Raw genomic sequence first — 15,063 nt, forward strand, 5'->3', positions numbered from 1 at the left:
CCCAAAACACAATTCCCAATATAAATATATTCAGTATATTTAGTGCTTCAGTATATGTCCTGCTGAGGACACAGGGAATTCCCACACTCAGGGAATGGTACCTGAAAACACACCTAAACGTGGTTTTCTATCCTGCCTAGGTTTTATTTGCACAACTAAATTTGTTCCCATTCATCAGTGTTTATATTATAATAGCTTTCCTGTAGTTAAGTAGCTTTGTTAAACCATTAATTTTATCATAAGGATTTGTGTGGAATTATGGCCACAGATTAAGACATCTGGCCTGTATTTTTCATTTACTATCAGCATTCCATGAGTCACATGGATGAAAGGGTCAATAGTGGATTTTTTTTAACTTTAAAATACTTAGATATTTTAACAGCTTATTTAAAGTGTCCTGGTGGAACTGGATAAATGTCACGTAGAAGTACTTAGAGGCTGTGTCTTCCAGGGAGCTGTAATGTTACCACAGTTTGGTTATAAGCCATCCTCTTAAGTACTTAAACATAAAAAAGTGGTTTTCTTTCTCACAGTCAAAGTACCTATTGACTACTCATGACAACTGCCTGAATATGTTCTGCATTTATGTAATGCTTGAGGTTCAGAGGGGCAAGAGCCAGTTAAACAAGAGATGAATTCACTTGAACAAATTTGTGGGTGCTTTGCAAAGTAGTCAGAGAATTCTTGTGCCATGTGTGTATGGACTATTTTTGCTTTAAAACCCTTCCTATAAAAGTCTCATTACCTAACGATTGTAAGAGTTCAAAACCCAATGCTAAACAAGGTGATTCTCACAGAGTCGATTGATTAATCTAGAATCCGTTTTTTTCAGCATCACAAGGTTTGTGAATATGCATCTGCCGCATGTTTTTGATTCACTGATTGACAAAGCGAGCAGTGCTGAGTACAACTCCAGGAGCATGTTCTTAATCCAGCCAGGACTGGAAGTGTTTCAGAGTGAGCTAGTTGGGATACATTAGACTCTGATTATTTTTAAAGATTCTTATCCTATTAATAAAAGGAGGGATTGGACAAGAGCACTGGGAGCTGTTTCATAACGTCCTGTGGTCTTGTTTTCCAGCTGACTGTGATGGCCACTGAGGTTCTGCTGCTGAGGTCAGACATTCTGGACCAGCACAGACAGTTAAGCCTTGATGGAGTCAGGCTTCAATTACACTTTCTGCTTTACACCTACCTTCTGCAAAACAAAGCCTCTTGCACATTTCAGAGGTATTCACAGGGCAAAATTCAGGTCACATCAACAGCCCTCCCCACTCTTTTTGCACTGATACAGCTATAATCAGCATTTGTATCTAATAATCTACGATTTATCATTCTGTATTATACATATCACAAGCTTTGTTTAAAACATCCTTATTTCATTGCACATGCCCAAATTAAACATTCTGTCTCAAACACACATCTGGGAGTATGACAGGATCACTCAGCTGAGCTGCTGCCCTTTCTCCTCTGTGAAAAGAAGCCATTACAGAGATTTCCTTCTCTCCATCAAAATGGTTAATACAAAAAAAAAATAAAAAAATTCTGTAACATGCTTTGGCAGCAACTGAGGTGAGCAACTACATGGGGAAAAGGGAGCCAGGGTTGTTCCCACCTGTCTTAGGAAACCACAGTCTGAGAACAATACTTCACTGGGAAGCTGAGCCAGGACTGTAAGTTACCTCAAATCTCCAAACTTGTAAGTGCAAATGCAATTACGAGATTGGCACAAGCAGCAATTCAGAGGGTTCTGTGCACATACATGTTTGTGTCTTGGCTGGGAGGAGGAACAGGCAAAATTACACTCCTTTAAAAGTAATTCGACCATTAGCTCCACAATGCCTCTTAATGCTCCCGTTGCTCACAGAGAATCATTTGCATTGAGCTCCTCAAATGGAAGTCACAAAAAGCCATCACAGCCTCTGCAGCCCATGAGTGCTTGGTATTCCAACTCATCCCACTTATGAAAAAGTTTTGTATAACTTTGTTGATTCTAGTTATGGGTTCTAGTAGCGACAAATGGAGCAAATATTGAAAAGGGAAATGATACAAGGTCTCAGACCTCACGTCATTGGTTGCCCAGAAGCAAGAAAGTAAATATAGCAAAGTAAAGCATAAAAAAACCGCCTCATCCTGTCCAATATTATAAGGCTTAAGAGATTATATGAAAAAGGATTTACAAACTTTGTTTTAAAAGTAAGAACAAAAGCAAAATTGTCATTATTACATGTTTGATATTTAAAACATCAAACCGTTTTTAATTTGTACCAGATGTGGACAGGCAGATGTGAACTGTTTGACAATATTCACAGAAGTGGAATTAGGGAACTATCCATAATTAATAGCATGCCTGCAGAAACATGTTCTGTGCTTCAAAAAGAATTTAGGTGGTATTAGAACTGGAAGAACCTCCTTACCCTGAAGATGTTGACAAATTTGAAGAAATTCCTAGCAGTGGAAAAAATCCTGATCAGAGAAACATATTACTTGTGCAGAAACATTAAAGGAACCAATCTTCTGCTCTCAATTACACCAGTGTGGTCCAGTTAAATTCAGTGGCAATGTACCAATAGAACCAGGAGAAAAGCTTGATTGGAACATATGATATGAAGGATTTGCTTAGAAATGCTCAGAGGAAGAATTCCCTTTAGGAAGGAAAGGAATTGATAAAACATTTTGGGGAAACAATAGGTCCTGTAAGATTTAAAGTGCAAAGAAGGAAAATACAGCCAGAGAATGTTCCACTGCAGTAACATCTAAATACCTCCTCTGGGATATTTAACAGCAGACAGAATGCAGGCACTCACTGTACAGAACAATTACACACAGGAGGTCTTCAGAGAAGCCATCACACAGTTCTTCCCCTGAATATCCCTGTCATTACTGAAATCCACACAATGTCTATGCCAATCTTTTCTATGCCTACATCCATTATTCCTCCTCATGGTAATCCACACAGTAGTGACTAATGCATTATGATAATTCACCCATGCTGGATCAGTTATGAAATGCAATTGCATTGCATGTGTGCTCTGTCTACCAGATGTTCCCTTTTGTGTTCATCAAGAACACATTGTGTAAGAGGAGCTCCTCTAACCAAAACACCCTCACCATTCTTGCATTAATTACAATGACACTGCAAAAAAAATGGGACTAGAAGGAGAGAAATCTTATCCTTGCCTCTGGACAATAAGGACAGATCTGACTACACATGTATAGAATCAGAGAATCACAGAACCCTTAAGGTTGGAAAAGACTTCTAAGATCAAGTCCAACCATCAACCCAGCAGCACCATCTTGTTCAGCACCAAACCATATCTCCTCAAGTGCCATACCCACACGGTTTTTGCACATTTCCAGGGATGGTGAGTCCACCACTCTCCTGGGTAGTCTGTTCAACAACTTGTGAAGCTTGACAGCCCTTTCAGTACAGAAAATTTTCCTAAGGTCCCATCTAAACTTCCCCTGGTGCTACTTGAGGCCATTTGCTCTTCTCCTGTCATTTGTTACCTGGGAGAAGTGTCCAACCTCCAGCTCACTGCACCGTCCGTGTCAGGGAGTTGTGGAGATCTAGAAGGTCCCCCCTGAGCCTCCTTTTCTCCAGTCTGAGCCCCCCAACTCCTTCAGCTGCTCCTGTTGGATAAATTTCCCAGTTGCTGGTCACAAAGTGCATTTATTTGCTCGCAAAGTTGGGGTGCTTCTCAAAGTTGCACCGTGCAGCACCTTCCTGGCAGTGCGTGTTCCCTGGTGTGCAGTTTATCCCGTGGGAACTGGGCTAAGGTCTCCTGTGGCTGTACTTTGTCACGCTGGCACACGATGTGACACAAGTGCTGCTCCCCGAGCCCTGCCAGCAGGAGCCACCAGTGGGAACCATCAACAATTACAGCTCTGACCTGTCCCCGGAGCCGGCTGGGGAGGGGACACCTTCACACACCTTCCCTAGGGAGAGGACACCTTCCCTCCTCGTCCTGTTATTACAGTGGCCTTTGAGAATTCTGAAAGTTCTGGGTATTCCTGTGATGCTGAAAGCAGCACAGCCCTATTGCTGGGAACCAATACGTGGCTAAATATGTTCCAGGTCTTGTTTAGGGTTAAACAAATATTGAAGAACCACCAATTGTTGTTCTGGACATCCTGGACCTTTAAATGAACCGGAGTGGTGCCACAAGTGGCACTCCTCATGCACCTTCCTCCATCCCTTTGGCAGAGGAGGGCAGGATGCAGTCTGCTTTCCCTTGGAGGGGTGTCCAGTGCATCTGGACTCGACTGTCCCAGGGCTGGGAACACAGCCTGCCGTGGACTCCCTGGAGGGAAGCTCCAGAGCACCCGCAGTGCATTGGTGGCACTGTCGGTGGGGTAACACAGGTGTCCCAGCCTGCAGCAAGGCACACATCCCACGCCAGGTGACTTGAGCTATTCAGACGACTGTGCCACCCACCCCTGCCACTCCCAGGGGTTTCTGGCTTCAGAAATCAATAGAAATATTGACCTAAAACAAAACCAAATCTGGCACTAAGCATAGCAAAGAATCTATCTAAAATTAAATGGGATTTACTTTGCCTCCCAAGCTCTGGATGTGACAAATTTCAGAACAATGAGATATGAACCATATAGAAGTCAGTGATCAAAATAGCATTTCTGATGGAAAGATTCCAGATTGGACTATAGCAACAGTAACTATGTTGCAGTAAGGCCAAGTCTAAAAAAGCCCCTAAGATATACAAAGGGAAAGAGCCATTTTTTCACGTGTCCTCACATGAATATCCCCCCCCCACCCTTGATCACTGCGTGACAATAAGGGAGCTGGAGTCAACACAAAACTATTTGGTTGACTATCCCTAAGTTCTTTACATAGCTTGTATTGCTTTAAATATCTTTGCCCCCTGAAAAGTTAAATTCATCCCACATTCTTCTGGGAAGGCCCAGGGTTGGCGTTCCAGCAGCGTTCCTAAGGAGAGCCTTGCAGAGCTGGAATGTATCCACAGGTACTCTCCCTTCCCCCCAAGTGAGAAATCACAATCATGGGATGCACGGAGAATCAACATCATTTGGGAGACAAAGGTTTCATAGTACAGCACATCTTAAAGCAGACCACAATCTTGCATTAAATACAACTCCAAAATAAAAACTTAATACAGAATGCAAGAAATGGTTTCAAGGGATCCTAAGCCTATGAGTCTTTTTTTTTTCTTGTTATTGTGGGAAATCATGTGCTATTCTGCAATAATAAAAAAAACCAAACCAGCAATGTAAAGAAGTTCTAAAAGCAATGAAATCCTAATAGTTTCTAATAGTTTTTTACAGACTAAAAGCATTTGAATTCTCCAACTAAATTAATTGATCCTAAGATTGATTCATGAAAATTTATATTTTACCAATGCTGGTCTTCAGGGCTGTATGACCCTGGCAAGCACAAAGGTTGTGGTCAATGAAAATAAGACTTGTTCTTCCACTTAAAGCTGCAGATCCCATCATGCCTCGGATTGTTCCCAGTGTTGGCACGTGCTTGAGATGAATGCAGAGAGCAGCTTTACAAAACTTCCAAATCTGATTTAGTGAAAACTCCTGGTTCCTTTTCTAATGATGTTTTACTGAAGTAGTGAATTTAATATTGTATTTTCCCATAAGCACTGGCCGAAGGGGGTGTGAGCTGCAAACAAATGTTTATGGAAAGATTTTCAGACTGAAAGGAGGGAACAGATCTCATCTCCCTGGGGCTGCACAGAAGTCCTTCCTCTATGAAAAGCTCTCAGTGGGCTGGAAAGTTATAACTGCCAATGTCTTCACTTTACCAATGCAGCTCAGACATCAGCAGTTTAGGTGGCAAATTTCCAGTAAATTTGATGTACCAGGCATAATTTCTACTACATTCACATTATACAAAAACAAGATGCTCTTCTATTCTTCTTTCCCCTAAAAGAAATGGAACTCTGGCAACAGCACCTTTTGAGAGCACTCCACTGCTGGTGAACATTTCTACTTCATTTTGTTCAACAATGGAACAGAAATACTTGTTAGTCACTGCAGCTAAACCACTTTATAACAGACATAGTCATAATTGATAAGAAATCAATTTCTTGTGCCAGCTGCATAATTTCATTCGCAGTTTTACTTCATCTTTAAAGTAATCTCAAAAGCCCTCAGGCCCTCCCCAGATGCAGAAGAGAGAAAACCTCTGTTACTGTTTTGAGAACACCCTCAACTGCCAGTTCAATTTAACACCATGAATTTTTATACACCCTTAATTTTTAGGCTGCCATTACAAAGCAGGTGCTTTTACTCATAGAACAGACTTCTCTCTTAAAATGCAGGACATCTGACTTGCACATCAGATTGCAGTGTAATCTTAGAATTTTCTATTAATGTTTCTTTACAAACCTTTCTTTCAGATGCTATGTACAAGGTGGTTATAGCCAGTGGTATTTACAGGCTTTTTATCTATTCAATGACATTTTCTAGTTCTACCTAAAGCTGGATTTTCCTTTCATGAGTAGTTCATGTCACACCTACCAGCTCATAGGATTGATCTTTGTCTTTTTCATACAGGCCTTGGCATCTCCTATGGCATTTTATTATATGAGAAGAATCGGTTTCCTTATGAAAAATAGAAATTTCTTACTTGATCCTTGATTTCAGAGCTATTAATGTGCTAAAAAAGAATATTTTCAATTGTAAAGGTTTTAGGCTTCTTCAAGGATAAAATCTAAACCCCCAGCATGACATGACTGTAATCCTGTCCAACAACACACACAAACCACAAGTTTCCAGTTCTCTGTTGACAGAGAACAGCCATCCACAGTGCTAAAAAAGCAGTTTCCCCATTAGGTGCCCTAACAAAGTTTTCAAACTATTCAAACACAGAGGCATAAATCAAGAAAACAAAGCTTTTGCAAGATGTTACATGTAAGTTATACTAAGAAGTTAAAGAAAACCATCTGGGCATAAAATGTAAATACAGCTAGCATACAAAAATTAAGAGGAAAATAAAACCAACCACGCATTTCGAATGCCCCAAAGACAGAGCTTTCATTCTGTAAGACCACTGAAGTTTAACTATAATTATCCAGCTCAAACAAAAAAGTCATTTTTCAAAATACCAATGACCGTGGGTACTAAAGCTTATGCAAGATGCAGCTTTTTCAGCTTTTTGGTTTTATTTAAGATACGGGGATTTATCAGCGTCTCTTCAGTGGCAGCTATGAATCAAAGGAAGAGATGGTGACTTCCTAAATCATAATGCAAAATATCTATCAGGATTAAACCTAGAAGATTTGGTTCAGTTTCCTGTATTGCTGAATCTTCAGTTTCTGAAGAGTAAAGCACCCTGGACTTGCTTTACAGACCCAAGAGATTCTGAGTAACCCTGGGAGGAAGAAAGAGAAGAAAGTCTGAATACACTCCCAAAGACAGGGGCCTGCAGTGTTGGAAGCAGATTAGAAAGTATCTCAAAATGCTCTATCCCTGTATAGAAACTATTTTTCAAAGGTGTCTTCTGCAACAAACAAAAAAGAAAATATTTTTAAAATCAAAACCTCCAACTTAATGGTATAAAATGCTCGAACTGTGGATTTTTCATGCTGGCTTAGTTCAGATCACTTACATAAGCAACATACTTGAGATTTGATTACATAGCTAGATTTTTTGTTTATTTATTTACTTTTAAACAGGATGCTTGCTTGGGTTTAAGTTAGTTTGGGGAAAGGGAAGTAAGAAGATTTTGAAAACAAACTAATTACTTACAAACAGACAAGTTAAAAAAATAAACCTGTAATGCCAAGGCTCTCCCTGTCTCTCGAGGCTGGTACCTTTGGATTCCCAGCACATTCCTCATCCTGAGCTCATGGAGTGACTGGGAGGGAGCAGCAGCCTGGAACCCTTGGCAGAGCCCAGCTCACAGATGATGAGACTCAGTTTATCACTGATTTCAGAGATAATTGTCAAGAGGGATTTCTGGCTTAATTTCCTGATTCAAGAAGGGAGTACGTGATCCCAATCATAAACCATCCTGTGAGCAGCAAACGATGTCTTAACAGCATTTATAGCTGAAGTTTAAAATACTCATGGAGTTTGTATAAAACAGATGTGAATTTTCAAATTAAACTAACAAACTATTTTCCTAAGAGGAAAGAAGTTGAAGCAGCAGCAGAGGAAAGCTCTGTGTCTTCCTCTGCTTCTGAGGAATCAAAAAGGGAGTGATGGTTCTCTGGCAGCTAATGTACTGACTTTCAGTTTTCCTGCTGATCTGTTCCTATTCTCTTCTTCCAAATAATTTTTTCATAGTCTGCCTTTCACACTTCTAGGAAATTCTATCTACATGTGCTTTGTTGATAGGGCTGGTCTGTTTATTTAAAAAAATACATGTTTTTTTCCCCACAGACATGAGATTTTATTAGTCTTATGTGTTGAAGTCATTGTCCCAGATATTGTATTTACTTGGGCCTTTAGCCTGAAATCTCCATCTGCTCTCAATCCATTCATAGGAGCCCTAATCTCTAATAGGCTCTGAAATCACCAATGTGTTGGGTTTTTTCTTCTCTCTTTTCCTAGGCCAGCTAATGTGGAATAGCCTGGGCCATCATCTTCCTGGCTTAGTCAATCTTTTCTAGACCATCTGACCTTCAGTTTTCCAACTGTCTAAACTTGTCTTGACCAGGAACAATCAGAACAGAGGAAAGCAGCAACCACTTCTTATGCATATACAGTGGATCAAACAATTACAGCCTTCTCTTTTCTCCCTTTAAGCTGATGCTACAAACCAAACATTAAAATAAAATAAAATAGCCTCCGTGTCATTTTCAGGGAGGCCAAATGCTCCTGGAGTATGTCCTTTAGCTCCAAAAAGCATATACTGAAAAGTTTATCATAGAATCATTGTGTAGAGTCATGGTGAGTGTCAGAAAGGCAAGAGCAACTAAATAAAATAGTGAATCAAGGTTTTCACTGAAAACTGGCAAATAAGTCTGAACTTTATTAGAAAACCTCAGGCTCAGAGCAGAATTTTCTTCATAGAAATAAAACATGCCCCTTTAATTCAAGTTTAACATGTTCCTGCCAAGGAAACACAGGCTGGAGGCACAAAGGAGGCTTCCAGCATTGCCTTGTGGCATTGCCTTGAGTGGTGATGGACTGGAAAGATGCAGTTCTTCACAAAGAGTTTGAACTGTGACCCAGCTTTCTCATGAATGACAGTCTCAGACATTCTGAAATCACAGGAACTGTTTGTCTGAAAAAAAAAAAAAAATCTCTCCAGAACATCAGTAAAACAACTTCTAGTTTTTGGCAAAACAGACAAGAAGTCCCAGTGGCCCAGTGCCACAGAGCCAGAACTCTGCAGAGTGAGAGTGGACAAAATGCATTAATTAACTCAGCATTCAACCCCTCCCCTCAAAGCCATGAAAAACGGCTTCTGTAGTAAATAATGATGGAGGATTTACCACATATGAGAAAAGTACTGAGTTTAAACAGTGTCATGCCCTTTATCCCACTGCGAACTGCAGTATCTGGACATTTGGCACAGCTGCTGTCCTTGTGTACTCTCACAGTTTGGTAACAGGAACCACAATCTCAATGCCCCTGAGAACTGTAAATTTGTTACTTTATTTGTGTTGCTGCCTCATAACTTCTCCTCCTTGATCTTGCTTTCTCTAGTTATTTTACTGGCAGTAAAACTCAGTAGATTAATAATGCTATTAATACTTTACTTTCTCTGCCAGATCTTCTTGGGTGGCCAGTTTCCAGCTGTATAACAATCTTTGCTTGCTCACATCTCCATGTTTTCAATGCCACCCCTTTTACCTTCTTTATTGTATTCTGCAAATTCTAAGGTCTCAGTGCATTTTCAGAACTCAAGATAGAAACAAATGAAAGCAGTGGTTACAATTCGTTAATAACTCATACATCTTTTCTCAGAGTAACTAAAAGCAAATAAAGGTACCTGAATGACATTCTATCTGGTCAGACATCTATGAGATTTAGTGGAAAAGCTGATAATCATTATTTAATTCATATTTTATGCTATTTAACTGGAGCCTATAATAATCCTCATTGCTTTTGGCAGCTACTCTGTAGTCATTGATTTTCTGCCCATCACAATTACGGCAATAATGGACATATAAGATCCTTGCCTGCAGATTCTGACTCATCACGAAGTGAATACAATTCCTGTGTCCTTTTCAGCTATTTGTCATTATAGAGTCTGACTTTAACTCGTACACACATTAGGTTAACTTTGCTGGCAAAGCTGCAAATATCGAAAGCAGAAACTCTGACTCCTACTCCTCTACTCTATGACTGAGAAAATATAAAACAGTAAAAGGAAAAATGTCAAAACAATAATAAATTACTCCAGAGCCAGGGATAATAAATTACATTATGGCCTTTCTAGTGTGTGAAACGCTGTTACTCAAAACTGGAAAGGCGTGGAAACAATTGCACTTCAGAGCAAGAGAAGTGTGATCCCAGCTCTTTTGTTCCAGTTCAAACACCACACACGAGCCTTGCTAACAGCTGTGGTGCTTTGTGCCTCCTTAGGTCAGCAAGGTATATCCAGGCTCCAGAGAACAGCTTGAAGCATCATTGTTTCTTTGGAAGTGAGAGTCAATAAAAATACTGACAAAAGAATGCAGCCAGGCTCTTGGAGTTGTACAAATTCCAGTCCTTCTTCATTCCTGCTCTCATCAAGTCCTTCAAAGAATGAAACACCTTTTTCAACTTTTTTTCTAATCTGTCTCAATTTTCTTTTCGATGCTTGCCACAATGTACTTTCTAAAATATATGAAAAGTAACACTGTAATAAATTATGTCAGACTCTCTCTTTTCTCCAAGCCAGTAACAACACAACCATGGCTTGACAATGCTTGCAGCTGAAGAATTTTCAGCAGGGAAATAGCAGAGTACCTGGGAAGCTCAAATGACAGACAACCACTCTAAACAGCCTGGTGCCTGCTTAACTCTTTGCTTTAAAGAAGCACTCAGAGGTTAAAAAAAAAAAAAAAAATCCCAGCCATGCTGCTGGAGGGATAAACTTTACCCTTGGCCAGAGATTAATATCTCGTTTTCTCCCTTTACCCTGTTTCTTTTCTCTACCCCCCCTACTAATGTCCTATTGTAATTTTTTTACTTTTTGTTTATTCCTCCTCTTGTTTGCTTCTGTTGCCTTTATAATAGAAAAAATACTTCTGTGAAAAGTAAGTTAATTGACTTTCTCTTTTCCCCATTCTTTGTCTATTGTTTTTCCTCATTATCTTTCCCATTTCCCCACAAAACACTGCTACCTTCCCTGTCCTATTTTAGCTGATGCCTTGGTATTCCTCCCTAGGAGCTCAGGGAGAACACTCTTTAGGCACTCACTCTTTCCTTATAATCTGATTTACTGAGACTTGCTTTATCAACCCCTATAAGGGAGGGTGAAATGCAGTTGTAGAAATGTGAGAAAGCCCCATCAGCTGCATTCAGAACTTCTATGCAGTTTGTATGGTACAGTTACTTTACCTCTCTTCATCTGACCCTGATGTTTCAACCACACAGAAGGTAACTCATGTCCTTAAATGTATGAAATGTACAGAAATCCTGCCTGCCTAAAGTTCTGCACTGCTGTTATTCCCAGGCTTGTGTTCTTAGGCTGAATGTGAGGTCAAGACCCTCCACAATAAGTACAACCATGTCAATGAGAACAGATAAATAGATTCAGAATTCCCATGTTACATCAGGTTTATGTTCATCTCGTACCTCCCTGTGTTTACTTTGCAGTCCTGTGCTTCTTCTGGAAAGGGTTGCTCCTTTTGAACCATCAAGGAAGATGCTGTCAACTCTTGTTCTTCCAACAAACCAGACTAAACACCACATTGCCACAGACATGAATTTCATAACTGGGGCTGCTTTGGATATCTGTGACTTCTGGTATTTACCAACAGCACCTCAAGCTGAAAACAGCTTGGTAACCTGGATCTGCCTGGCAATTGCCTCTGCCATGAGACATGCTGGGTGTGCAATGCACACCTCAGTGGAATTTTAGAATGCACAAGCCCAGCTGTGCACCCTGAGCACTGCAGGAAGGGCTGGAACACTGCACATACACCTCGGCAATGCATGAGCTTCCTTAACTCCCTGGGTCAAACCTCCACCAGCCCTAGGCCACACAACCTGCACACAAAGTCTGCAGGTGCTACCCCAGACTTCACACTGCAGCCCCCTGAGCCCCTCGACAGCCTTTCCAGGGACTGGAATGATTTAACTTACTCAGCCTCTGCACCGAACTGGAATAATCCCAGACAGCTGGCAGATCACTCACAACATTGATGCCCAGCTTGGCTTTGTCTTTGTGTACAGACATTTGTGTGGTTTCATCCTGACAAATCTGGAGGATTATAATATCATGCCATTGCAAAATGTAATTTATCCACAAAAATAGGTTCAGGAACTAAAGGTTCAGGATCAATCAAAGCTTATCAACAAAGCAAGCTGCTCGCAGAGGGCTAGGTGTGAGCAGCACTTGCAGTTTGTCATGTCACACTGTTTAAATAATACAAGTTCATTTTTCATTTTATTTTCCCTTTACTAGTTCATACAGGCAGACACTTGTTTATTTCTCTCTGAAAGTCTTTTCTTAGTGAGAGATAAGTTACGTGGGGAGAGGAAAGGTTATATATTCAAACATGGTGTCAAGGTTGTTGCTAAACTGATGAGTGTCAGCTGTGAATCCTCCCAAAAAAGAAATGGTCAGACCTATATTTGTCTTAAAAATTGGATTTACCAAGAAGTTGCAATAAGGAGACATTAACTTCTTTAGTAGCTGTTAACTGCTGCAGAACTTTTCTTTATACTACAAGGCAGCACCAGAAGCATTAATCTCTTACAAATGTTAAGTACGAATTTGAAGAGGAGATTTGCTACAGAATAAAGCTGGTTATGACCAGCCTGTTTGGTTTTTATATAGGTGAATAAATTATTATCACACAGTATTCTGACTGCTGTACATTAACAATCTGGTCCACCTGGGCACATCATACACAATAAATCAGGTTTTTGCCATCGATGTGCACATTTTTTACACCACATATTACATTAAGCTTTGCTCCAGACTGCCCTTATTATGTAACAAGAATGCCTGTTAGAAAACATCTGTCTCACCTATGGCTTTGTAAATAGATATTCCTGCCTATCAGGGCTCCAATACAGGGTATTTTTAATACTTGCAGTCACCTGCAGGTCACATCACAGAGCCACAGCAAGAGAAAAGCCCCAAAAGTGCCTAACCAGGCAAAAAGGAATCATCAGAACCCAGAGAGGCCAAGCTTTTCTGCAAAATTTTTGTTCTTAATTAAAAGCCAGCAGATGTTGTAAAGCTCTTCACAGCCAGAAGGGCTATGAACCACATGATTTGCAGCACAACCTTTAGGCTTTTATTCTACCCAAGCTGCTGCATCTCTGCTCAAAGAGAGCTGTAAAAAGTAACCCCCACTGCTGTTCCATCAGCTCCCAGAGCACAGCAGTGACACTGGCCAGCACTCACCTCTCCAGCAGCCCAGGGCACCCCTCCCTGCAGGCTCTGCTCCAGGCAGGATTCAGGGCTTTGGTCCTTTGGTTTTCCAACAAATGTAAAAAACACACCTCTTCAAAGGCATCCAGGCAGGCTTTAGCTCCAAGAACGGGAGCTCCCAAGGAAGGACTGTCAGAGAAACACATGGATTTCACTTCTTCTGTAATAACCTGAGGGTCAGCCATAGCTTTGGGGACATCCCCAGACCCAAGCCCCCTTCCTCCAGCTTATCTTTACACCTCCCTCTCCTCCCAGGACTCCAGACTCCCCCCAGCCACTCACACTACAAATGATTGACCACAAGCTTCCTACCAGTCTGCTGAGGAAGGAAAACCAGGCCAGACCCAAATGCTTGTGCATGCACACCACTCCCTCCCTCTCCACACCACCCTCCAGACTGGCTTCTGCCCAAAATGATTTGTTTTGGTGCTCGAGTTTTCTTCCCTGCCATTGTACCTCCAGAAACAAGCTGTCCCTCCCAAGTCCCTGCTCATTTTTAAACGTGTGAAATTCTTTTGGCAAGACAACCACCTTAGTTTTTCACCTCCAGCTTCTTATTTGCTGGCAGCTCCCTGTCCATTCTTCACAAACACCAGAAGTGTTCAGATTGATCACATTTTGATACGGAATTATCTTTGTTCAGTAACATGCCAAGCGATGAATAAATGTGAAGGAAAAGAACCGTTTCACGTAATAATTATAGGAAATTCTCTTCCTGTTGAATCCTGTTATTTTTACAAAGACAGAGATTGTTTGGATCAAGGAAGGGAGGTCAGGTTCAGATCCTGGGGAGAGTGGTGTGTAGTGGTAACACTTAGGATTTTTGCAGCATTCCTTATCCAGAGATCTGAGCCCTGTCTCCAGTACATTACAACAGCAGGATATGTTATCTTATGCAAACTCCTTCCTAAATTTCACAATAGCTGAACAATCATTAAATTAGTGTGGCTGAAAAACAGCCACAGAGCTCCTTCTTTACTCTGCTTTTACCTAAACAAAGTGAAATGCAGTCAGAGCTGAGGCATTAGTTCTCTTCACTGTTTACCAAGTATCTACATTACTCTGAATGGTATATAAATACTAAAAATAATTAAAAAATGCGGGAAAATAAAATTAGTATCTCCTCCTTTAAGCAAGTTACCCAGTTGCAACCCCTACAAATGCTCAGTTGCCCTTTTACTACATCTGGTTCAAAGGCCACTAAAAATGGGATTCTTTGCACTGACATCAAAGGGCTCTGAATGGGGCTGTCTGAAACTCGAGGGGAGACAAGATTAACCTCAGGTTTCTTCCTATAGAACTCCAGCAAAAAGTAACAAATAATAACCAGAAGACAAGGTTTTCTTGAGAACCTACTGGCTTCAGCACATTTTTCCTACATCAGCTACCACTATGAAGTGGCTTGCTTCGTGAGAGTGATGCAGTGTGCTACTAAACTGAGTGTTTGCAGCTTAATATGACCTTTTCTTTCAATAACACTGAAGAACACAGTGACTAAGAAGGAAGCAAGAGGGTGGGAAAAGAGA

General features: G+C 40.8%; 1 long non-coding RNA gene across 1 annotated transcript in view; it reads right to left on the reverse strand.

Moving 5' to 3' along the window:
• Positions 1-13,668, reverse strand: part of LOC148221792 (uncharacterized) — a 41,959-nt gene extending 28,291 nt beyond the window's left edge. Inside the window, exon 1 of the long non-coding RNA XR_015807404.1 lies at positions 13,511-13,668. This is a non-coding gene — a long non-coding RNA (uncharacterized LOC148221792). The remainder of the gene's footprint in view (positions 1-13,510) is intronic.
• Between the last annotated feature and the right edge of the window lie 1,395 nt (positions 13,669-15,063).

Source organism: Sturnus vulgaris, chromosome 17, assembly GCF_052056855.1.
Source record: "Sturnus vulgaris isolate bStuVul1 chromosome 17, bStuVul1.hap1, whole genome shotgun sequence".
Lineage (NCBI taxonomy): Eukaryota > Metazoa > Chordata > Aves > Passeriformes > Sturnidae > Sturnus > Sturnus vulgaris.